The sequence below is a fragment of the Nerophis ophidion genome, linkage group LG25 (genome assembly GCF_033978795.1).
Source record: "Nerophis ophidion isolate RoL-2023_Sa linkage group LG25, RoL_Noph_v1.0, whole genome shotgun sequence".
Lineage (NCBI taxonomy): Eukaryota > Metazoa > Chordata > Actinopteri > Syngnathiformes > Syngnathidae > Nerophis > Nerophis ophidion.
Window position 1 is genome coordinate 40,446,949 of NC_084635.1, and position 26,209 is coordinate 40,473,157.

At 39.0% G+C, this 26,209-nt stretch overlaps 1 protein-coding gene across 16 annotated transcripts in view; it reads left to right on the forward strand.

Annotated features, from left to right (window-relative positions):
* Nucleotides 1–26,209, forward strand: part of baz2ba (bromodomain adjacent to zinc finger domain, 2Ba) — a 314,952-nt gene that overhangs the window by 891 nt on the left and 287,852 nt on the right. The window lies entirely within an intron of this gene.

Consider the following 26,209-nt stretch of genomic DNA (forward strand, 5'->3'; position numbering starts at 1 on the left):
CACACACACTTTATTTAATAACTAACACAAACATTCACATACGTAACGGCTTTTGTAAGTTTTTACAAACTTTTTTAAACGTGGGTGAAGGAAAGAAAGTGTATGGTTAAATAGAGGACATGGAAGGTTGTCTGTGACGTTTGTAGTGGACAAGACGTTATAAAAGTACAAAGTGATACGTTATTTACAGGCAGGTGGATATAAACCAGTGTTTGTCAGATTTTGTTTGGTGGGCCGTAGGAAATTATGCAATTCCACCTAATTGGTCCAAAAAATATTGTTTGCTAACCAATGAAACGTTTGAAACAGTAGCCTACAGCAGTGTTTTTCAACCACTGTGCCGTGGCACACTAGTGTGCCGTGGGAGATGATCTAGTTTAACCTTTTTGTGTTAAAAATATGATTTGCAAAGCAGCAATTATAGTCTGCAAATGATGTGTTGTTGTTGAGTGTCGGTGCAGAGTAACCGTGTAATACTCTTCCATTTCAGTAGGTAGCAGCGGTAGCTAATTTGCTTTGTAGTTGTCGGAAACAGCGGGAGGCAGAGCGAAGGTAAAAATGTGTCCAAAGCTAAAACCAAAAATAAAGAAAAAGGTGAGTGCCCCTAAGAAAATGTATTGAAACTTAGGGAAGGCTATGCAGAACAAAACTAAACCTGAACTGGCTACGAAGTAAACAAAAACAGAATTCTGGACGACAGCAAAGACTTACTGTGGAGCAAAGACAATGTACAGCCGAACATGACGGATTAGAAGGATTAAAAACAACTGAAATATTCTTGATTGCTAAAACCAAGTAGATGTCGGGAATATCGCTCAAAGGAAGACATGAAACTGCTACAGGAAAATACCAAAAAAAGAGAAAAAGACACCAAAATAGGAGTGCAAGACAATAAGTAAAACACTACACACAGGAAAACAGCAAACAACTCCAAATAAGTCAGGGTGTGATGTGACAGGTGGTGACAGTACACCTACTTTGAGACAAGAGCTATAGTCATGCATGCTTGGTTATGCTTTAAAGTCATATCCAACAATTGCGACAATGGCTTTTTACTGTCGACTGAGTTTAGTTTTTTAATGATTTCTGCTGGTGGTGTGCCTCCGCATTTTGTCAACGCAAAAAATGTGCCTTGGCTCAAAAAAGGTTGAAACTCACTGGTGTACATTACAATATCCTCCATTTTTTCCCCCTGCCCCTTCCAAAACAACAAGACTTTCGCCATCTTGGCTGTCTTTAATCCGCCTCCCCCCTTCCACACACACTTTATTTAATAACTAACGCAAACATTTACATACGTAACGGCTTTTGTAAGTTTTTACAAACTTTTTTAAACGTGGGTGAAGGAAAGAAAGTGTATGGTTGAATAGAGGACATGGAAGGTTGTCTGTGACGTTTGTAGTGGACAAGACGTTATAAAAGTACAAAGTGATACGTTATTTACAGGCAGGTGGATATAAACCAGTGTTTGTCAGATTTTGTTTGGTGGGCCGTGGGAAATGAGGCAATTCCACCTAATTGGTCCCAAAAATATTGTTTGCTAACCAATGAAACGTTTGAAACAGTAGCCTACAGCAGTGTTTTTCAACCACTGTGCCGTGGCACACTAGTGTGCCGTGGGAGATGATCTAGTTTAACCTATTTGCGTTAAAAATGTTTTGCAAAGCAGCAATTATAGTCTGCAAATGATGTGTAATTGTTGAGTGTCGGTGCAGAGTAACCGTGTAATACTCTTCTATATCAGTAGGTGGCAGCCGGCAGTTAATTTGCTTTGTAGTTGTCGGAAACAGCAGGAGGCAGAGCGAAGGTAAAAATGTGTCTAATGCTAAAACCAAAAATACAGAGGTGAGTGCCCCTAAGAAAAGGTATTGAAACTTAGGGAAGGCTATGCAGAACAAAAGTACAACTGAACTGGCTACAAAGTAAACGAAAACAGAATTCTGGACGACAGCAAAGACTTACTGTGGAGCAAAGACAATGTACAGCCGAACATGGCGGATTATAAGGATTAAAAACTACTGAAATATTCTTGATTGCTAAAACCAAGTAGATGTCGGGAATATCGCTCAAAGGAAGACATGAAACTACTACAGGAAAATACCAAAAAAAGAGAAAAAGCCACCAAAATAGGCGCCCAAGACCATAAGTAAAACACTACACACAGGAAAACAGCAAACAACTCCAAATAAGTCAGGGTGTGATGTGACAGGTGGTGACAGTACACCCACTTTGAGACAAGAGCTATAGTCATGCATGCTTGGTTATGCTTTAAAGTCATATCCAACAATTGCGACAATGGTTTTTTACTGTCAACTGAGTTTAGTTTTTTAATGATTTCTGCTGGTGGTGTGCCTCCGCATTTTGTCAACGCAAAAAATGTGCCTTGGCTCAAAAAAGGTTGAAACTCACTGGTGTACATTACAATATCCTCCATTTTTTCCCCCTTTCCCTTCCAAAACAAGACATTCGCCATCTTGGCTGTCTTTAATCCGCCTCCCCCCTTCCACACACACTTTATTTAATAACTAACACAAACATTCACATACGTAACGGCTTTTGTAAGTTTTTACAAACTTTTTTAAACGTGGGTGAAGGAAAGAAAGTGTATGGTTAAATAGAGGACATGGAAGGTTGTCTGTGACGTTTGTAGTGGACAAGACGTTATAAAAGTACAAAGTGATACGTTATTTACAGGCAGGTGGATATAAACCAGTGTTTGTCAGATATTGTTTGGTGGGCCGTGGGAAATGATGCAATTCCACCTAATTGGTCCAAAAAATATTGTTTGCTAACCAATGAAACGTTTGAAACAGTAGCCTACAGCAGTGTTTTTCAACCACCGTGCCGTGGCACTCTAGTGTGCCGTGGGAGATGATTTAGTTTAACCTATTTGCGTTAAAAATGTTTTGCAAAGCAGCAATTATAGTCTGCAAATGATGTGTAGTTGTTGAGTGTCGGTGCAGAGTAACCGTGTAATACTCTTCCATATCAGTAGGTGGCAGCCGGCAGTTAATTTGCTTTGTAGTTGTCGGAAACAGCAGGAGGTAGAGCGAAGGTAAAAATGTGTCTAATGCTAAAACCAAAAATACAGAGGTGAGTGCCCCTAAGAAAAGGTATTGAAACTTAGGGAAGGCTATGCAGAACAAAAGTACAACTGAACTGGCTACAAAGTAAACGAAAACAGAATTCTGGACGACAGCAAAGACTTACTGTGGAGCAAAGACAATGTACAGCCGAACATGACGGATTAGAAGGATTAAAAACAACTGAAATATTCTTGATTGCTAAAACCAAGTAGATGTCGGAAATATCGCTCAAAGGAAGACATGAAACTGCTACAGGAAAATACCAAAAAAAGAGAAAAAGCCACCAAAATAGGAGCGCAAGACAATAAGTAAACACTACACACAGGAAAACAGCAAACAACTCCAAATAAATCAGGGTGTGATGTGACAGGTGGTGACAGTACACCCACTTTGAGACAAGAGCTATAGTCATGCATGCTTGCTTATGCTTTAAAGTCATATCCAACAATTGTGACAATGGCTTTTTACTGTCAACTGAGTTTAGTTTTTTAATGATTTCTGCTGGTGGTGTGCCTCCGCATTTTGTCAACGCAAAAAATGTGCCTTGGCTCAAAAAAGGTTGAAACTCACTGGTGTACATTACAATATCCTCCATTTTTCCCCCTGCCCCTTCCAAAACAACAAGACATTCGCCATCTTGGCTGTCTTTAATCCGCCTCCCCCCTTCCACACACACTTTATTTAATAACTAACACAAACATTCACATACGTAACGGCTTTTGTAAGTTTTTACAATTTTTTCTAAACGTGGGTAAAGGAAAGAAAGTGTATGGTTAAATAGAGGACATGGAAGGTTGTCTGTGACGTTTGTAGTGGACAAGACGTTATAAAAGTACAAAGTGATACGTTATTTACAGGCAGGTGGATATAAACCAGTGTTTGTCAGATATTGTTTGGTGGGCCGTGGGAAATGATGCAATTCTACCTGTTTGGTCAATAAAAGAATAATTTCGCCACATCTAGTATGTGTGTGACAACCATTGGTACTTTAACTTTAACTTTAAAAACATATTGTTTGCAAACCAATGAAACGTTTGAAACATTAGCCTACAGGCATACTTTATTTTCATTAGGCTGCTAAACATGCTCTGCTTATTTCCACCAGTATAACCATTGCTAGAGTTGGGTTTAGTTTTCTGATAGTACTGACAATGACAATATAATTGCCATCTGTTGTTATATTGTACATTCTACTTGAAAATAGCCTATTTATGTGTACAATTTATTGGTTAAACTCTAACCAACACTGTGGCTAACTGTGTGACTGTGACTGTAATTGTTTATATTATAAACACACAATCACAGTTTCACATTTCCTTTTTAATTAATGAACCTTTAAGTGGAGGACTGAGCACTATCGCAGAAAAGTGTATCACGATATGAGTGTTATTTATCAATATTTTTATGACCTATCGAAAATAAGAACGAGGATAAAAATAGAACAAATGCAAACGTTTTTACTTCAAATGTAATCTTCCTCCGATTATAATTCCCTCAGTTATCAAGGCAGAAAGGAAAACTATCAGTGTAAAGACAATTCTAAAATCACATTGAACACCTCCTCTTAAAATGAAGGTGCAAGAATAAGGAATATGTAGAAAACGCTTAATAAAGTGTAGCAAAACAGTGTGAAAATATAAACACAGACACCTGAGGACTATTTTCTGCAGGTTTAAAGCCAGGAAGTTATGGCTGTGTAACATTTAATTTGGTCTGTTATTCCTATTTAAGTATGGAAATACATTTGTTATGCAGTAAGTATTATCTAAATATTATTGAACCAAATTAGTTTTATTTTAAAGTAGCACATTTGCTATGTTTGGTCGTTTTTTTTGTTTGTTTTTTTAATATACAGTCCTGCACTCTAGTTCCTACCTTTTTTGTTTCTGTATACCCGAATACGGAACGGACGAGGGTTGATAATAATCCTTCCGTTTAAAAAGACCCCAAAAAAAGTGCTACATTGTAGAGGTAACTTTTCTTGTTTTATCAATAATTTATTCTGTATCCAGCATAGTTGGGCCAATCAGTTACCTGATTGGCTGTTAGCATGTCCACTCCACTGATCAGTGAGCACTTCCTGCTTTGCTAGGTTGCCAAAGCGCTAGTGCCTTTGTACATACAACCAACTTTGTAACTTTCGCTTTATTCTGACCCCCCCAAAAAAAAAATATATATACATATGTATGTATGTGTACATACATATATATACATATTAATATGTATATATATATGTAAGTATATATATATATATATATATATATATATATATATATATATATATATATATATATATATATATATATATATATATATATATATATATGTGTATGTATGTATGTATATGTATGTATGTATCCATCCATCCATTTTCTACCGCTTATTCCCTTTTGGGGTCACGGGGGACGCTGGCGCCTATCTCAGCTACAATCGGGCGGAAGGCGGGGTACACCCTGGACAAGTCGCCACCTCATCGCAGGGTATATATATATATATATATATATGTATGTATATATATATATATATATATATATATATATATATACCAGGGTTTCCCACACATTCATTTATTTGTAGCGGCCCGCCACGAAAGAATTACGGCCGCCACAAAAAAACAAAAAACTTTTTTTTTTCTCGCTTTTGATTCGCTCGACCGCTCATAAAAGAAATGGTACTCTGTCTGTGAATGGAGCTTGTAGTTACATATCATATAAATATGTAAATATTGTATAAATATGTATATAAATATGTACATATAGTGTTGTAGTTATATTCCAACTCCGCGTTTTTCTTGGTCATCGCCGTCGCTTCCTTCCGACCACACCACCACAAATAGATGCCTGACCTGTGGGAATATATATATATATATGTATATATATGTATATATATATATATATATATATATATATATATATATATATATATATATATATATATATATAATATAAAAAAAATTTGTGTATACGGCGTGGCGCAGTGGAAGAGTGGCCGTGCGCAACCCGAAGGTCCCTGGTTCAATCCCCACCTACTACCAACCTCGTCACGTCCGTTGTGTCCTGAGCAAGACACTTCACCCTTGTTCCTGATGGGTGCTGGTTAGCGCCTTGCATGACAGCTCCCTCCATCAGGTTGGGAATGGGTAAATGTGGAAGTAGTGTTAAGCGCTTTGAGTACCTTGAAGGTAGAAAAGCGCTATACAAGTACAACCCATTAATCATTATTTATCATTATATGTGTGTATGTATAAATGTGTATACATGTGTGTATATGTGTAGTTGTGAATACATATATGTGTTTATTGTATACATAAATGTGTATATATGTTTTGTATACATATGTGTATACATACATGCAACTATACATATGTATATATTTATATACATACATATGTGTATACATATATGCAACTATACATATGTATATATTTATATACATACATATATATATAATTATATATATATATATGTTGTGTGTGTGTCTGTATATATGTGTGTATACATACATGTGTGTATGTATAAATGTGTATACATGTGTTTATAGGTGTAGTTGTGAATACATATGTGTGTCTATTGTATACATAAATGTGTATATATGTTTTGTATACATATGTGTATATGTGTGTATACATATATGCAACTATACATGTGTATATATTTATTTATATATGTATGTATGTATGTATGTGTATATACAAAATGTTTGTATCAAACCCAGCCCTAGTTGAATGTGATTTCAAGTTAAACCAGTAGCGTTTTGTTTATGTATGAATGAAGGATAAAGGGCGGGTGTTGGTGGGACGTTAATGACTTGAATCCTATTATTGTTAGAGCCAAATCTGGAAAGTGGATAGTGTTGCCAAGTAGCATTAATTAATTTTAAATTGACTGTCATCCCGTGCAATTAATGTAAGCTTGTTTACATAAAAGTAGATGAGTTGATGGACAAGACAGCACAGCATGTCTGGTATGTTCTAGTTATACAGTTCTAGTGGAGATAATCCTTGTTGGAAATTGTATAAAATCATAGATCCTACTGGAGTCATTCTGTGCTGCACACACTGAGTCAGTGGAGCCACAACTTGAGCGCACATCTGATGCCCAAAGGGACAGGAACGGAAAAGCAAACACGTAAATGCTTTGAAATGGAAAATGTGATCATTTCACCTCCCACCTCTTTTGTTTGGCCGTTTATTGCCGCAAAGCCGGAGAGCCCAGAAGCAGATGTTTAGCCAAACATGAAGGCGCAGCAGCCCCGTCCTTCCCCTCCTCACGCTGCTGATGCATCAACATGACAGCTGCTTGATTTCATGGAGCCGCTAAGAAGCCATTAGTGCTACCACTGAATTGAAACAGCGCAGCGTCTCCCGGCTCCTAAAAACCGTCGATTGTGCGTGTCACTTTTGTTCAGATTTGTGTGAATGATCCTGCAGCGGAACGTACAAACAAGTGGTTGACAAAATACAGCGTTTGGATCTCGCCACAGTTCTGTGACCCGGTTTTCAGTTGGCTTTACATTCTTTTTAACGCTCCATAGCACAATATATTCTGACAACAGCTATGTTTTTTTTACAAAAATATCTTATAAAATAAAACTTGAAAATGACTCCTAAATCTCTGACCTTTGTTAAAAGAAAGCTATTTTACAAAAGAAACTAATTTACAAGTTCTAACTTATATCTATCAGTAGACTCTATATGGAAGCGTAAAAAAAACAAGAAAGATGACGTGGAGAAAGTGGAGGCATGTAAATAATCAATCAATCAATCAATGTTTATTTAGTCCCAAATGTCTCAAAGGACTGCACAAACCATTACGACTACAACATCCTCGGAAGAACCCACAAAAGGTCAAGGAAAACTCACACCCAGTGGGCAGGGAGAATTCACATCCAGTGGGACGCCAGTGACAATGCTGACTATGAGAAACCTTGGAGAGGACCTCAGATGTGGGCAACCCCCCCCCCCCCATGGGACCGAAAGCAATGGATGTCGAGCGGGTCTAACATGATACTGTGAAAGTTCAATCCATAGTGGCTCCAACACAGCCGCGAGAGTTCAGTTCAAGCGGATCCAAGACAGCAGCGAGAGTCCCGTCCACAGGAGACCATCTCAAGCGGAGGCGGATCAGCAGCGTAGAGATGTCCCCAACCCATACAGGCGAGCGGTCCATCCTGGGTCCCGACGAGCGGTCCATCCTGGGTCTCGACTCTGGACAGCCAGTACTTCATCCATGGTCATCGGACCGGACCCCCTCCACAAGGGAGGGGGGGACATAGGAGAAAGAAAAGAAAAGAAGCGGCAGATCAACTGGTCTAAAAAGGAGGTCTATTTAAAGGCTAGAGTATACAGATGAGTTTTAAGGTGAGACTTAAATGCTTCTACTGAGGTAGCATCTCGGACTGTTACCGGGAGGGCATTCCAGAGTACTGGAGCCCGAACGGAAAACGCTCAACAAATAAGACAACAAAACGGCACATCCTGAAGAGACGGTCAGAGAGCGGTCTGTAAAGCATCATCTGCGCAACATTTTGACCAAAGAACCACCACTATGTGTTATGTAGACCACAAGGAAGTCTTTTACATTTTGAAAATAAATCATAACATGACCCCTTCAACTGTGCTATCTTAATAACCAAAATATATATACTATCAACATAAAGAGTAGCACAAGCTTTTTTCATTGTTTGAATCAAAACAAAAGTGTTTGATAATTAACTGCAAAAATCCATCCATCCATCCATCCATTTTCTACCGCTTATTTAGCTGAGAACTGCAAAAATCGTTACATTTAATCCTTACATCAGTGGATAGTTTTCACCAGTAACAAAAACCTGCCAGTGAGTGCTACGGGTACAAAGTAAGCTACTTTTTGAAACATTTATTTTGTTAATGTAGTCAGACAGGATGACTCCAAAACTTTTATTGTGAAGGCTGAATGTTTGCTTTCTGTCCTTGAAGGGGTTCTGTTATGCAAAACCAACTTTTCTTACCTACCTGCTGGTTCCGTATTTGAGATCTGCAAAAGTCCTGAAAATTGTAAATCAAACCATGGAGGCATTGGGGAGATAGTTGTAAAATAATTTTCCTTCCTTCATACCTCTTCCTATTTGCTCTGTCCTGTGTCGTTTTTCCACACCAAAGTTTTACCTAGAGGGATTTGCGCAAGTTTGCCGTTAAAGTCAATAAGTTACTTCTTTCCCTATATCAATCAATCAATCAATCAATGTTTACTTATATAGCCCTAAATCACTAGTGTCTCAAAGGGCTGCACAAACCACTACCACATCCTCGGTAGGCCCACATAAGGGCAAGGAAAACTCACACCCAGTGGGACGTCAGTGACAATGATGACTATGAGAACCTTGGAGAGGACGAAAGCAATGGATGTCGAGCGGGTCTAACATGATACTGTGAAAGTTCAATCCATATTGGATCCAACACAGTCGCGAGAGTCCAGTCCAAAGCGGATCCGACACAGCAGCGAGAGTCCCGTTCACAGCGTAGCCAGCAGGAAACCATCCCAAGCGGAGGCGGATCAGCAGCGCAGAGATTTCCCCAGCCGATACACAGGCAAGCAGTACATGGCCACCGGATCGGACCGGACCCCCTCCACAAGGGAGAGTGGGACATAGGAGAAAAAGAAAAGAAACGGCAGATCAACTGGTCTAAAAAGGGAGTCTATTTAAAGGCTAGAGTATACAAATGGGTTTTAAGGTGAGACTTAAATGCTTCTACTGAGGTGGCATCTCGAACTGTTACCGGGAGGGCATTCCAGAGTACTGGAGCCCGAAATGAAAACGCTCTATAGCCCGCAGATTTTTTTGGGGCTTTGGGAATCACTAATAAGCCGGAGTCCTTTGAACGTAGATTTCTTGCCGGGACATATGGTACAATACAATCGGCAAGGTAGGATGGAGCTAGACCGTGTAGTATTTTATACGTAAGTAGTAAAACCTTAAAGTCACATCTTAAGTGCACAGGAAGCCAGTGCAGGTGAGCCAGTATAGGTATATATGTATGTATATATGTATATAAAGGTATATACAGTACAGGTATATATGTATGTATATATGTATATAAAGGTATATACAGTATAGGTATATATGTATGCATATATGTATATAAAGGTATATACAGTATAGGTATATATGTATGTATATATGTATATAAAGGTATATACAGTACAGGCGTAATGTGATCAAACTTATCTTGTTCTTGTCAAAAGTCTAGCAGCCACATTTTGTACCAACTGTAATCTTTGAATGCTAGACATGGGGAGACCCGAAAATAATATGTTACAGTAGTCGAGACGAGACGTAACAAACGCATGGATAATGATCTCAGCGTCTTTAGTGGACAAAATGGAGCGAATTTTAGCGATATTACGGAGATGAAAGAAGGCCGTTTTAGTAACGCTTTTAATGTGTGACTCAAAGGAGAGAGTTGGGTGAAGATAATACCCAGATTCTATATCCTCTTGTTGTGTGGCAGACTGGCTCGTACATGCACATGAATCCTCTGCTGTTGCCATTTCTAATACAGAGTAGGCGTATAGTTCTAACTTATATCTGTCAGTAGACTCGCTATGGAAGCGCTATAAACTACAACATTGTCGAAGTGGAGGTATGTAAATAAGACACAAAACGGCACATCCTGAAGAGACGATTAAACAGAGTCTGTAAAACCAAACAACCGCCATGACATGTCATGTAGACCAAGAGGAAGTGTTTAAATGTAAAAACAATCAGTATTTTGAGTATACTAATTTTGTACCTTGAACGCTTTAGGTACAAATAACTCATGAAAGATACTTTTTTGAAACATTTGGTTAAGGCAGTCAGACAGGATGTTGCGCATAGTGCTTTTATTGTGAAGGCCGGAGGTGTGCTGCTGTTTCTTAAGGGCGCTTGACTGCTGCTTTGTGTTTGAGTGCACTTGACTTGACTCTGTGAAGAAAAAGCGAGTGCCTTTCAAGTTACATCTGCTGTCCTGTCTGGACATTAGTCTTCTGTTGGCAGTTTTTTCCACAACAGCACAAGCAGATGAGATGCGTCTGTGTTGTCCTGGCTAGGATTACCTTTGGAGTTTGTTGGCAGACCTAAGGTTTAGTTCAGGAGGGGGCGGTTGAGTGTTTCGGGGACGAATGAACGGTCTTCAGAATGACAACAATTTCAGTTGACATTTCTGTGGTATTTGCACGTTTAACAGTAGATTCTGTTTCATTGCCTAATTCAATGATTCTGACCGCGGCGTTAACACAGATTAACCAAACCATTTATTATCTCCATTCCTAAAACAAGTAGCGGTATATTTATGTATTGTTTTCCATAGCTTAGACCAGGGGTGCCCACACTTTTTCTGCAGGCGAGCTACTTTTCAATTGACCAACTCGAGGGGATCTACCTCACTTATATATATCATTTATATTTATTTATTTATGAAAGAGACATTTTTGTAAACAAGTTAAATGTGTTTAATGATAATACAAGCATATGTAACACATATAGATGTCTTTCTTTCACAAAGACAAGAATATAAGTTGGTGTATTACCTGATTCTGATGACTTGCATTGATTGGAATCAGACAGTAATGATGATAACGCCCACATTTTCAAATGGAGGAGAAAAAAAGTTGTCCTTTCTGTACAATACCACATGAAAGTGGTTGGTTTTTGGCATCTAATTCATCCAGCTTCCATACACTTTACAAGAAAAACATTGGCGGCAAATTCCGTAGCTTGCTTGATTGACATTCACGGCACCCGAGGGTCTTGTGAGATGACGCTAGCTGCTGCCAGTTCATTGTTATGAAAAAATGACAGAGAGGAAGGCGAGAAACACTTTTTATTTCAACAGACTTTCGCGCCGTACCTTCTGTCAAAACTCTAAAGGCCGACTGCACATTTCCTATCTTCACAATAAAAGCCCTGCTTCATGCTGCCTGCGCTAACAAAATAAGAGTCTCGGAAAGCTGGCGTGCACAAGTGATGTGCACGCCAGCTTTCTGAGGGATTGCTTGTGCACGCCAGTTTTCCGAGACTCTGTATTTAGTTAGCGCAGGCAGCATGAAGCAGGGCTTTTATTGTGAAGATAGGAAATGTGCAGTCGGCCTTTAGAGTTTTGACGGAAGGTACGGCGTGAGAGTCTGTTGAAATAAAAAGTGTTTCCCGCCTTCCTCTCGGTCATATTTTCATAATAATGATCTTGCAGCAGCCAGCGTCATCTCACAAGACCCTCCGGTACCGTGAATGTCATTCAAGCGACGTCTTGGTGAAGATTGATGATCACTAATATTTAGGTCTATTTTTTTTAAAAGCCTGGCTGGAGATCGACTGACACACCCCCCGCGGTCGACTGGTAGCTCGCGATCGACGTAATGGGCACCCCTGGCTTAGACAGTGACAAGGAGTGGGAGGTCACAATTCTGTGTTTTTTTGCCATCTTGGTTAAAAATGAAAGCACACAGTGGCCCCTTTTACACTGGAAAACCAAATGTATTTTTTTTGCCCACAAGTGGCACAGATCGGATATTTTTTGCCAGTCTAAACTAGTGTTGTAACAATACAAATATTTTGGTACTGGTACTAAAATTATTTTGATACTTTTCAGTACTTTTCGGTACTTTTCTAAATAAAGGGGACCACAAAAAAAATGCGTTATTGTCTTTATTTTAATAAACAAAACATCTTAGGGTACATGAAGCATATGTTTATTATTGCAGCTAAGTCCTTTTATAGAATAGTGAACATACTAGACAACTTGTCTTTTAGTAGTAAGTCAACAAACAAAGGCTCTTAGTTAGTCTGCTGACATATGCATTGTATTATTTTCTCACCATTATTAAGGACAAGTGGTAGAAAATTAATTATTAATCCAGTTGTTCATTTACTTTTAATATCTGCTTACTTTCTCTTTTAACATGTTCTGTCTATACTTCTGTTGAAATGTTATAATCACTTATTCTTCTGTTGTTTGATACTTAACTTTAGTTTTGAATGATACCACAAATTTGGGTATCAATCAGATACCAATTAGTTACAGGATCATACATTGGTCTCATTCAAACTTCTCATGTGTCCAGGGACATATTTCGCGAGTTTATAAACATAATATGCATTTAAAAAAAACGAATGAAGATGTTGTGATGCCGAGTTAATCATAGTAGTATCGACTAAATACGCTCTTGTACTTTGTATCATTCCAGTGGTGTGAGGTGTAGATCCACTAATGGCGTTTGTTTACATTATGACAGTGTGGAGTAAAGCATGTTTAGCTATTCTTCGTCCTGCAGGGATGATACTTGTAAGAAACTTACTTTATTTGTCGCCATGCAGACGAGGATTAGTGATTTAGACGTCACGAAAACACTGCCGACGGCGGATGGATGTTAGCCGCTAGCTAGTTAGCCATGTCTTAAAGCAGCTCTTCCTGAGGGCATTTCAGTGTTATAACTTCACCTTTATCTTTACTTTTTACACAAAAATGCGTTCATTCTCCCTTTTCTGTCTACACACTGTGTCTGCTTGTAAGAACTCTGTGTGTGTGCTCAGCTAAACATGCTCCTCTGCTCATAAACCAGCAATGTCATGACGTGAATTCGACGCGGGTGCAGGACCGGTACGTTTCGGAGACTGTATCATACCAAAAATGATTCGTTAGTATCGCGGTACTATACTAATACCGGTATACCGTACAACCCTAGTCTAAACACTCCGAAGTGCTTCAAATCTGATCTTTTCCCATCAGATTTGGGCCACATCAGGCGGAAGTCGGAATCCAATCTTTTCAAATGTGACTGCAGTTCAAACGGCAATGCGATCTGATTGCGACCTTTTACGCCGTCTTTGGATGAGCTAGCAAAAGTAGATACGTCATCACAACATCCGGAATTTTTCAGTGCATCAAGTCGGTTGTGCACAAATAGTAGGCTCTATGTGATATATGCAGATACTTATACTTGGTTTCCCAAGAAATAGCGATTGTTGAAGGATCGGAAACAACTTACGTACATTGCGTAAGTTGTGTGTGTAAGTGAGTTAAAAAATAAAGCTAGCGTAGATCCACGCTCCTTCTTCACACCAATAAAATGATTAGAACCCTCCCAAATATATTACACTATATCTGGGCTCGGCAACCTTTACAGCTCAAAGAGCCATTTTGACCTGTTTCACAAAATAAAGAAAACAATGGGAGCCACAAAACTCATTTGAAATTTAAAATTAAATAACACTGCATACAGAGTTTTTTTTGCTTCGTACTATATATAAACCAGGGGTCTAAGACACGCGGCCCGCACCTTAATACGTAAATTTAATGGTAGTGCGGCCCGGGAGTTTTATAACACTTCCGGGCTACATTATACAACCCCGCTAACACCAACCTCCACCACCCCGCCCCCTCCGTGTGTCGGTTGAGTTGGGCGGGGTGGGGGTGTATAATGTATCCAGGAAGCGTTAGGGACGCATGGGATTCTGGGTATTTGTTCTGTTGTGTTTATTTTGTGTTACAGTGCTGATTTTCTCCCGAAATGTGTTTGTCATTCTGGTTCGGTGTGGGTTCACAGTGTGGCACATATTAGTAAGAGTGTTAAAGTCGTTTATATCACAACCATCAGTGTAACCTGTGTGGCTGTTGAGCAAGTATGCCTTGTAGTCAGTTACGTGTGCTTGCTGGGCTCGTATGCTACATGTGACCGGCCAGCACGCAGATAGCATGGCCTGAGACAAGGACATGTTGTAGAAGACGTTAAAAGGAATTGCCATCACGGTACGCCCTCAATATTGATATGTGGGTGACAATCAGAGAATGATATCCCCGGGATATTTCTGGGAGAGGCAATGAAATTCGGAAATCTCCCGGAGAAATCGTGGGGGTTGGCAAGTATGCAGCTGAGCCACATCAGACGGTTTCGGAGCCGCGGGTTGCCGACCCCTGCACTATATATATTCAATCATACATTATATTACTTTAATTTATTTTCAAGTAAAAAAACGCTGGTTTTTAAGGTGTGGCGTCTTTTATTTTGCGTGGTACTAGTAATAGTAGCGACTTATTTGCGGAATCCAATTTTTTTCCCTTTATCGAACTGCGCATGCAAGTGACGTTGAGGCCACATTGGGGTTTACACTGGAGTTTGATACAGATCACATTTTACTTGTAATCCAAACAGTGTGATGGAAAAAAAAATCGTATTTCAAAAAATCTGGTTTGGTCCCCTTTGGCCTGCAGTGTAAACGTGGTCAGTTTTACCCCAAGCAAGCACACGCCAATCAGAGATGTCTCTTCTTGCCGGGCCGACTGTAAAGAAACAACTCTTGAGGTGTATCTTTACTGTCTGTGTGGTTGACATTCTCTGGAATTGGAATTGTTGTTTTTGAAGCCATAAAGGAGGACTTAGGCTCGACATGAACATTGAGGAATTAAGGATAGACATAGTTAAGCCCTATTTGCATGTCTACCAAAGTCATAGCAAATGGTTGCCATTGACTAAGCTGATTAGGTGAAATTAGGTTCACGAGCTCTGTCTTGGGGTGCTGAATTTGACAGAACTTGGACAGCTTTGGAGGGTTCAATCCCATATGTACACAAAGCTATATGTACTCTATTATCATGTACTATTAAATAAACCCAGGGATTTTTGGGGGAGAAAAAACTGCGTATGTATGAAATAAAAGAATAGGGGTAATTATTTGTTTACATTTGCTTGATCAATTACAGACATAAATTGTTTTTGTTCTAATGAGATAGGAAACTCGCTATTTAAATATTTTAAACTCCTATTTCCATGCCAGTGCCATTGAGCAGGATAACCCTGCCCAGAAATATTTGTGCTAGAGCCTCCTGAGAACAAATGTTCTTTGCAGTGGACATTTGTTATCGGTCATCTATTTTGTAACAGTTATAAATTTAGAAAAACAATTAGTCCTGTTATGCAAATCACAGACGTCCACTACAAAAGACGCTGGCTTTCAGGAGGATAGTGGAGGTTTGCTAGGCTTTATCCATAACGATAATAGCATGACTTACTAAGAATTTTAGGGTAGTGTGCAAAGAAAAGTGATTATTGCTCAAACTGAAAACAATAATCTGCAACACTATGTATAAGGAAAAACTCTCCATTTGTTATTAGCCAATGGTTTACATACATTTTAACCTTAAAGAAAATATTATTCTGCGGTTGAAGAAACATTTAAACCTGACATTACTCAGGCTTAAATGGTCTAAATTTCAATTTGCGATATATATTGGAACCTTTTAGAATAACAATGTTATATTTGGCATATGGATTATAATAGAACAATTTTAAAAAAGTTATTTATCGGTGTCTATTGTTGTATATATTAGGTATGTAACAAAATAAACATTTCATATCACGGTTATTGTGACCAAAATTGGGGCGGCATGGCTCAGTTGATAGAGCGGCCGTGCCAGCAACTTGAGGGTTCCAGGTTCCCTCATCATAGTTACTGCCGTTGTGTCCTTGAGCAAGACACTTTACCCACCTGCACCCAGTGCCACCCACACCAGTTTGAATGTAACTTAGATAATGTGTTTCACTATGTAAAGCGCTTTGAGTCACTAGAGAAAAGCTATATAAATTTAATTCACTTCACTGTCAGTTATTATTACTGCGATATTGATGAATGTGCTCAAAAAGTACTTAAAGACACTGAAATCTTTCAATTTTTTAAAATAACTAAAACAAATAGACCTACTGTTAGAAATCTTACTATTTTTATCTGTTGTTTCTTATGCTTCACTGATAAGTGGTCTGGTTGACGTTGTGGTTTTCTACTCCGTTCAGAGGTCATTGAACACACCATAAAAACACACATCAGTCATATTCCACAGATTATAAACCCATCACTGTTTTAGAAAGCACAGTTTGTAGGTTCATTGTGCACAATTGAATATCTTAGTTGCTCAGACAGTAATGTGCTTATATAAGTAAAGATTTATGTATGTTGTTTCTTAATAGGGAAAGACTTTAAAGTCTGTCGGATTCAGTTTAGCATGTAAGCTAACGCCAGTCAGTCTATGAGTTTATCAAAGTGCTGTTAACAAACAACGTTTTTTCGATCATTTTAATTTAAAACGTTAATACTAACGTTCGCGGGTTTTACCCTGGTTTTCATTGCTGTTTATTGTTACGTCCCAAGTATGTATGTATGTTTATTTTTTTCTTGAAGTCAATAAAAATGGCTTTTTCCTTGATTGTAGACGTTTTAAAGTGTACGCTCCGAGTAGTAGTTGTCTCTGTTGAGGGGCATTAATAATGTACTTGCTAATTTCTGGTGTACAGTAACACTGTCGCAGCTACAGTTCTGTTAAAGTACACTAATCGCTACATCACACTAAAGCTAGCTTAGCGTGACTTCTTGTCTTCTGCTTTCTCTGGCTCGGTCGGGTTATACCTTGCTTAGCTTTTGCTCGTCCTTCAGGGATACTTGTTAGAAATGTAGTTTATTTGCCGCCATGGAAGTGAGGATTAGAAACTTTCTGTAAAGCCGTGGCTTTGCATTGGGTATGGGCATACTTAAGCTACACTCGCTAGTTTATTGAGGGTTTAGATGTAGTCAGATATCATCAGATACTGTTTTTTTCTGATACCAGGACACCCCTATTCCTGACACTAGGGATGCACCGAAATGAAAATTTGTGGCCGAAGCCGATTAAAATTTAAACGCTTGGCCGAAGGCCGAATACCAAATACCGAATAATGAATGCAGTTTTTCACAATTTTTTAAATATTGCATAAATAGTCTACAATAAATATTTACACATGTTTTTCAAATAAAGTAATTTTTTATTGAATATTGACATTTTTTTAAATATTCCAGTAGCCTTTGCTTTTCAAAAAAAGCACAAAGTTTTTCATATATATTAGGCCTTCAAACAAAACATGCACTCCAAAAAAAAATAAAGTGCGTTAAAGTGGATAAACCCACAACAAATGAATTATTGTCCTTTTGGCAAAAGTCTGCTTAGCCACAGTAGATATGCTAATAATGTAAACAGAAGGCTCAAGTAAATCTCAATTAAGTGTGTGCTTGTAACCTCATACACTTATACAGGTAGCCTACACAACAGGCCAATAATGTAAACAGAGGCCCCACTAAATCTCAATAAGTGTGTGCTTGTAACCTCATACACTTATACAGGTACACAACATATCCCAACGTCACCGCGTCAAAAAATTGTGTCACACGCCACTTTTCGGCCTTGTTTGTAACTCATTCAACCGAAGGCCGAATGTGATTTTTTTTTTTGCCATATTGGGCCGAATATATTCGGTTACCGATTAATCGGTGCATCCCTACCTGACACCATTCAATTAACAATCAATTCCACAATGAAAGTGTTGATAAATGATCAGGCCCATCCCTAATGTTGTTTAAGCCTGCATTTAAATCAGTAGTTGTTGGTTTTAGTCCCTAAATCAAACGACTGGGATGTGATGAAGTTGTGATGGTTAGACTCACTTTGATGTCATGTAAAGGCGCACCAACTAACTTTGATGTCAAATAAAGGCGTACCATCTGTAGAAAAATATGAGCTCAAAATAAGTGGAACATCTTGTATTTCACTAAAAAGTAGGAACATGAAAAGAGTATAGTGGCATGTCTCGCATCACTTTCAAACTGATTCAAAGCCATCCGACAGACTTAAAAGTAATCTTCCATATTGCTGTCTGTATCGACCTAAATCAGTAGCTTTCCAGTTTGCTTTGTCCTAACCTTGAGATGCGATATGTTTTGTACTTTGTGTTTTCTGTTTGACACAATTTACTAGAGTGTAGTAATCTGTGTGTTGGAGAATCAGTCGGCTGTTACCCCGTAACCTAAATCTTTTGTGGCCGTCCTAGCCGGATTTTATGTTTAGACAACGATTTAATTGGAGCCACAAACAATCTATTGATGATAATGACCATCTGGGAGCCCTGTCAAATCTCCGCATGCTAGTGCTGACACGGAGCTGTGAAATCTAGAGATGATGATGAGGCCTGCTCAGTGTTAAGGCAACCATTCAACTAAGTTCTCATTCAACACATTTTACTCATCCACCGTTTGTAGGAATGTATGAAGGTGCACACCTCCAAAACAATAATCACTAATGAAATATACCAAGAAGTGGGCACCGTTAACAGATGTTTTAGTAGAAGTCATTAATCCTGTAATAGCCCTTTGAGAGGAAGATGCATTTTAATGAAAGCTCTAAAAGGTTCTGGGCACATTAATAATGCCTCTTATTGTTACGTATTCTTCTGTGAGTTGGCCTCTAACTGATATGAGCGGTTTTATAAGCCTATGCAGAGAGCTTACTTATTGGTAAGTGTTTACGTGGCCTCACAGGTTAATGTCTTCCCAGTTGCACAGTCAGTTCCGAGATGATCTGGTCTAACATTATTTGTGCCGCGTTGCTATTTTGGTCAAGCGTCAAGTCACGCTGCACAAATAATTGCTAAAGTGCACACAGAGTGACCGCCACCTTCTTACAAGTGAGCAGTAACCCTGGCTTGTAATGCAGTTTCTAAAGTCTGAAGTCTATGAAGCCACGGGCGTGTTTGCTTTTGTAGAACAAATTCAAATGCTCATTAAGTCCGAACAAATCAACCATCGTTTTTGTTTTCTTTGCACAATGTGTGGATTACGCACGGTGGCTTAATGACCAAACAATAAGCGGCGTAAAGCACAAATGGGTCAACGCGTGTTGACTTTCAGGAGACAGAAGACAGAGCAGCCAAATTTGGGAGGGAACGGCGATAAGCTGCTTCTTTGCTCCCCCGGGGCCCCTATTTATCATTCAATGTGAGAATTTCCTTGATGAAAGTCAAGGTTGTTTGTGAACGCTCTGCCTCATTCGGATGCCTCTTCTTCCACCAGGAATGTAAAAAGGTTGATCCGTCCGCCCCCTCCTCCTAAAGCAGATGCCCTGCGAAATTCATGGCTAGTTTCTTTTAATGAATTCTCTAAAGGTCTTCATGTTGTTTTTCGACTTCAGGGCTGTTTGGCTTTGTACATTAGCGAGGAAGTGAAAACAAAACATTTTTGCTTTTTGTGAGTAGAAAGCATCAAGTTAGGGCACCTTTTATGAAAAGAAAGCGGCAGGAAAGACCAAACAATATTGTCAGTCAGTACGTGTCCATGCACTAAGTTAGTCAGTTTTCTCAAATAGTTTGCCTCTAAATAAGCATCCTATAACCCAGGGGTAGGGAACCTATGGTTCTAGAGCCAGATGCGGCTCTTTTGATAACTACATCTGGCTCTCAGATAAATCTTAGCTGACATTGCTAAACACGGTAAGTAATGAATAAATCCTGCCGGTAATCAGTGTCAAAAATAACGTTCAAAATATAAAAGATTCTCGTGCATTTTAATCCATCCATCCGGTTTCTACCGCACCTGTTCAAGAAGTCGCAATAATGGTAAGAAGTATTTTATTTATTGTTGGTTAGCTTCAGAATAACAATGTTATTAAAAAGAATAAGAGACTTATTATACTCTAAAAATGTTGGACTTACTTAATGCATGCATCATCATCATTTATTTTTATTCCTTTCATGAAAATGCATATATAAAAGCCACGTACAATTGACACTTTCATTGTTTTTTTTGTTAAAAGATTACAGTTGGTACAAAATGCGGCTGCTAGACTTTTGACAAGAACAAGAAAGTTTGATCACATTACGCCTGTACTGTATAAACATTATATACATATATACATACATATATACCTGTACTGGCTCACCTGCACTGGCTTCCTGTGCACTTAAGATGTGACTTTAAGGTTTTACTACTTACGTATAAAATACTACACGGTCTAGCTCCATCCTACCTTGCCGATTGTATTGTACCATATGTCCCGGCAAGAAATCTGCGTTCAAAGGACTCCGGCTTATTAGTGATTCCCAAAGCCCAAAAAAAGTCTGCGGGCTATAGAGCTTTTTCATTTCGGGCTCCAGTACTCTGGAGATGCCACCTCAGTAGAAGCATTTAAGTCTCACCTTAAAACTCATTTGTATACTATAGCCTTTAAATAGACTCCCTTTTTAGACCAGTTGATCTGCCGTTTCTTTTCTTTTTCTCCTATGTCCCACTCTCCCTTGTGGAGGGGGTCCGGTCCGATCCGGTGGCCATGTACTGCTTGCCTGTGTATCGGCTGGGGACATCTCTGCGCTGCTGATCCGCCTCCGCTTGGGATGGTTTCCTGCTGGCTCCGCTGTGAACGGGACTCTCGCTGCTGTGTTGGATCCGCTTTGGACTGGACTCTCGCAACTGTGTTGGATCCATTATGGATTGAACTTTCACAGTATCATGTTAGACCCGCTCGACATCCATTGCTTTCCTCCTCTCCAAGGTTCTCATAGTCATCATTGTCACCAACGTCCCACTGGGTGTGAGTTTTCCTTGCCCTTATGTGGGCCTACCGAGGATGTCGTAGTGGTTTGTGCAGCCCTTTGAGACACTAGTGATTTAGGGCTATATAAGTAAACATTGATTGATTGATTGATTGATTTCCATGATCAGAAAGGAGCAGATGGAAGAATATTCTTATATTTATCTGCCCCCTTTTTAACACAAATGATTTTCGATGACTTTATAACTGTTCCCTCCAGCAACACCCGAACTCCAACATACTTTGAAATTTTCCTTTTAAGCATTTTCACAATGACACGTCCAATCTAAATCAAAATTCAGTTTGATATAATTCCGGTTTTCTGTTTTTATAACTCTTTTTAAAAACAAAGGTATTCTTACAGCTTTTTAAGTCTTTGTTTAGAGAATTCCATGCTTTCACACCAACAACGGACAAGCACATTTGTTTCAAATTTGTTCACGCTCTTGGATGTTTAAAATCATACGGCCTTCTGTGGTTCTCATCTTCAGATGTGAACACATAACTGTTGTATGTCATTTGGAAGAATTTTATTTCTCGCTTTGAACATCATTAATAGAGTTTTCAATTCTACAATGTCTTTTAGTTTTGGTAATCCTGACCTAATGAAGTGGTTTTGTGTGGTCTCTATATCCTACTTTAAAAATGATACGAATTGCTCTTTTCTGTGAAATAAAGGCATTATGTCGCTATATGTATTTCCCAATATTTCTGCACAATAATTGAAATAAGATAAAATAATAGTTGTATTCAGTCTTAAAAAAAATATATGGCTCTCACGGAAATACTTTTTAAAATATTTGGCTTGTATGGCTCTCTCAACTAAAAAGGTTCCCGACCCCTGCTATAACCCATGGACACACCTTAATCCGATCCGGATTCGGTTTTTGAAAAGTCGGACTAACACACCTGGATTATCCGATTGAAACCTCCAGGGGGTGTGTGCGGACAGAAGGGACCCTTCGTATCACGCAGATCGGAAGCAGATACCATTCAATAAAAACATAGCAACATTTGTAATGAAGAGGAGACTTTTTAGCCTTTTTCTTGAAGTAAATTTATATGGATCGAAATTGACCCGTAACACCATAGATGTTACTATAGTTAAAATTATTAAAATAAAAAAAAAGTAAAACAAATTTATTTAAGAGCTGTGTTTCAATACCCCTCAGTAATAGTCAGGTAACACAACAACCTTTTTTTTTTTATAAAATTCTCTTGAGGTTCATTTGACCATTTTAAAAAATGAAATCAAGGGGTGAACTGACAAAAAAAAGGCTCAATGGCCCACACCAAAAATATTAAAACTAATATTTTCATTGATAAGGAAGCCTAACAAGGTAACCAAGATATGAGAAACAAATTGGTTGACATATACTTGCTTTTAGTGTATTTTACAGCTGATTTAAGACATGGGTCAAAACTGAATGAAGAATGGCGTGGCGCAGTTGGGAGAGTGACCGTGCCAGCAACCTGAGGGTTCTTGGTTCAATCCCCACCTTCTACCAACCACGTCACACCTGTTGTGTCCTTGAGTGAGACACTTCACCCTTGCTCCTGATGGGTCCTGGTTAGGGCTTTGGGCAGCTCCCGCCATCAGTGTGTGAATGGGTGAATGTGGAAATAGTGTCTAAGCACTTTGAGTATCTTGAAGGTAGAAAAGCGCTATACAAGTGTAACGCAAGAGAAAAACTGATTTATTTAAGAAATGTGGAACGCCGGTGTCACGTTTATTCGGCGCACTTGCTGCGCGGAGTTGAAACTTCGTGGATGCACAACGACCAGTCAGCAGGATTGCAGGTAAGAGTTGTCTTTAATATAATAAAACAAAACAACATTGGTGCAAAAAAGGAAAAACAAAGCGTGTGCCAACGCACGGGAAGCTAATGCTAAAACTTAGCAGGAAACGGAAGTAAAACTAAACGACATGCTGAACGCACGTGAAGCTAAGGCGGAATTTAGCACAAAATAATCTATGATACAAAATACAAACCGTGACGTGTTGCGAAAAGCAAACAATGAGCCGAGGCCGAACTAAGGAATAACGCAGGCTTATATACTCAAATAATAATTGCCATCAGGTGTGCGACAAAGGAATAGCAGCTGGGACAACATAAGAAACCATGGCAACGAGCTACATCAGGAAGTGCACAAACACAGGAATCGGCCAAGTCTAAAACTAAACATGAACAAAGACCTAAACGACAAAACGATAAACGATCCGCATAGCGGATCGTGACAGCCGGCTTAATTTTGATTCGTGAATCAGCTACAAATGAGAGGAAAGAGAACGAAGCAGGTATAATAAAAGCTAATAATAAAGCATTCACAAACCTTTTCACGCTGCTTTTGTGCACTTCAAACTCATTAGAAATAACATTAACTGTCAAGATAGTCCAGAACAATAGCAACCTTCATCTGGAACGGTATCGGTCATTTCTTTTGAATTTAGAACTCCTCCCATCAATCCACAGACCCTTATGAATGAACTCTGTGACATTCAGAAGTTTTGTTTCCACGATTCTCTGTCTGAAAATCCCTTTGCTTTGGATCTGCATCAATGCATTGCTATATTGCTACTACGGTACATTTTTTGTCTACTTTATACCTTTTTGTTTTCGCCCTCTTTTTGTGCCCTGGTGTGCATTATCCTTTCCATCCTTTGTAACTAAGATACTGTGTGGAACAATTCCCTTGTGGATCAATCAAGTTTGTCTAAGTCTAAGTCATCCCGTCCTAGACCTTCTTGGTGGTAGCGTTATGGTCGTAGCGCAATTTAAGAGGATTTCTTAAGTGCTGTCTGCTATTTTAACATCAGCATAGCAATTACAAACATGATATTTGTAATATGTGCCAATATTACAGCGGACATCAGTCACAACGGGGCTGAACTGCGATGCCTGGTGTGACGTCGTCATAGGTCAACCGGAAAAGCGATATCATTTTCAGCGTATGGGAGATAGGCACAAAGTGTATGACCACTAGTCACAGTGCATGGATGCTGGGACTTTACAAAAAAATCGGACTATTTGAGAAATCCGACTATTTTGGTGCATGGAAAGGCAGTGTGTGACTTGTGTTGACAGAAACATGTGCGTGCAAAGGAGACATTCAGAAAGTCTTCTTGTCTCGTCAAGATCTCTATCATTGTGTTTCGACAGGAACTTGATTCTGACAAAAGCAACACGGTCTGGAAACCTGCTAGTCAGTTTGCTATTTACAACAGCTCAACACCGAGGCCTGTATATACACTTTTCTCTAGAATTCCCACACACAGGCTGCACTTCGGCTAAAGAGTGCTGGGAGGGGAGAGGAAAATGGGAAGAATGTTTCTGATGTTGTAATGGAATGATATTGGTTCCTCTGTCAGGGTGCCTTGCTGGTCAGAAGGGTTCTTGATAAGCCTGGCAAATGGCTTGCAGGGGAAGAGGATGCAAAGAAACACACACACACACACACACACACACACACACACACACACACACACACACACACACACACACACACATGATGTCGTTCACAACAACACATGACATGTGTTGCGTGTGTATGATTGTTTGTGCATTGATGTTACATCCATGATGTTGTTCACAACAACACAGCAAATGAGATATGTTGTGTGTGTATGATTGTTTGTACATTGATGTTACATCCATGATGTCGTTCACAACAATACTACAGATGAGATGTGTTGTGTGTGTATCATTGTGTGTACATTGATGTTCTATCCATGATGTCGTTCACATCAACACAAGCAGATGAGATGTGTTGAGTGTGTGATTTGTTTGTACATTGATGTTACATCCATGATGTCGTTCACAACAACACAACAGATGAGATGTGTTGTGTGTGATTTTTTTGTACATTGATGTTACATATATGATGTCGTTCACAACAACAGATGACAAGTGTTGTGTGTGTGTGTAATTGTTTGTGCATTGATGTTACATCCATGATGTTGTTCACAACACCACCGCAAATGAGATATGTTGTGTTTGTTTGTACATTGATGTTACATCCATGATGTTGTTCACAACACCACCGCAAATGAGATATGTTGTGTTTGTTTGTACATTGATGTTACATCCATGATGTTGTTCACAACACCACCGCAAATGAGATATGTTGTGTTTGTTTGTACATTGATGTTACATCCATGATGTCGTTCACAACAACACAACAGATGAGATGCGTTGTATGTGTATCATTGTTTGTACATTGATGTTACATCCATGATGTTATTCACAACATAAGCAGATGAGATGTGTTGTGTGGATGATTTTTTTTGTACATTGATGTCATTCACAACGACACAGCAGATGAGATGTCGTGTGTGTATGATTTTTTGTACATTGATGTTACATCCATGATGTTATTCACAGCAACACAAGCAGATGTGATGTGTTGTGTGTATGATTTTTTTTGTACATTGATGTCATTCACAACGACACAACAGATGATATGTGTCGTGTGTGTATGATTTTTTTGTACATCGATGTTACATCCATGATGTCATTCACAGCAACACAAGCAGATGTGATGTGTTGTCTGTTTATCATTGTTTGTACATTGATGTTACATCCGTGATGTCGTTCACAACAACACAACAGATGAGATGTGTTGTCTGTATGGTTGTGTGTACATTGATGTTACATCCATGATGACATGTTCACAACAACACAACAGATGACATGTGTTGTGTATGTATGATTGTTTGCACATTGATGTT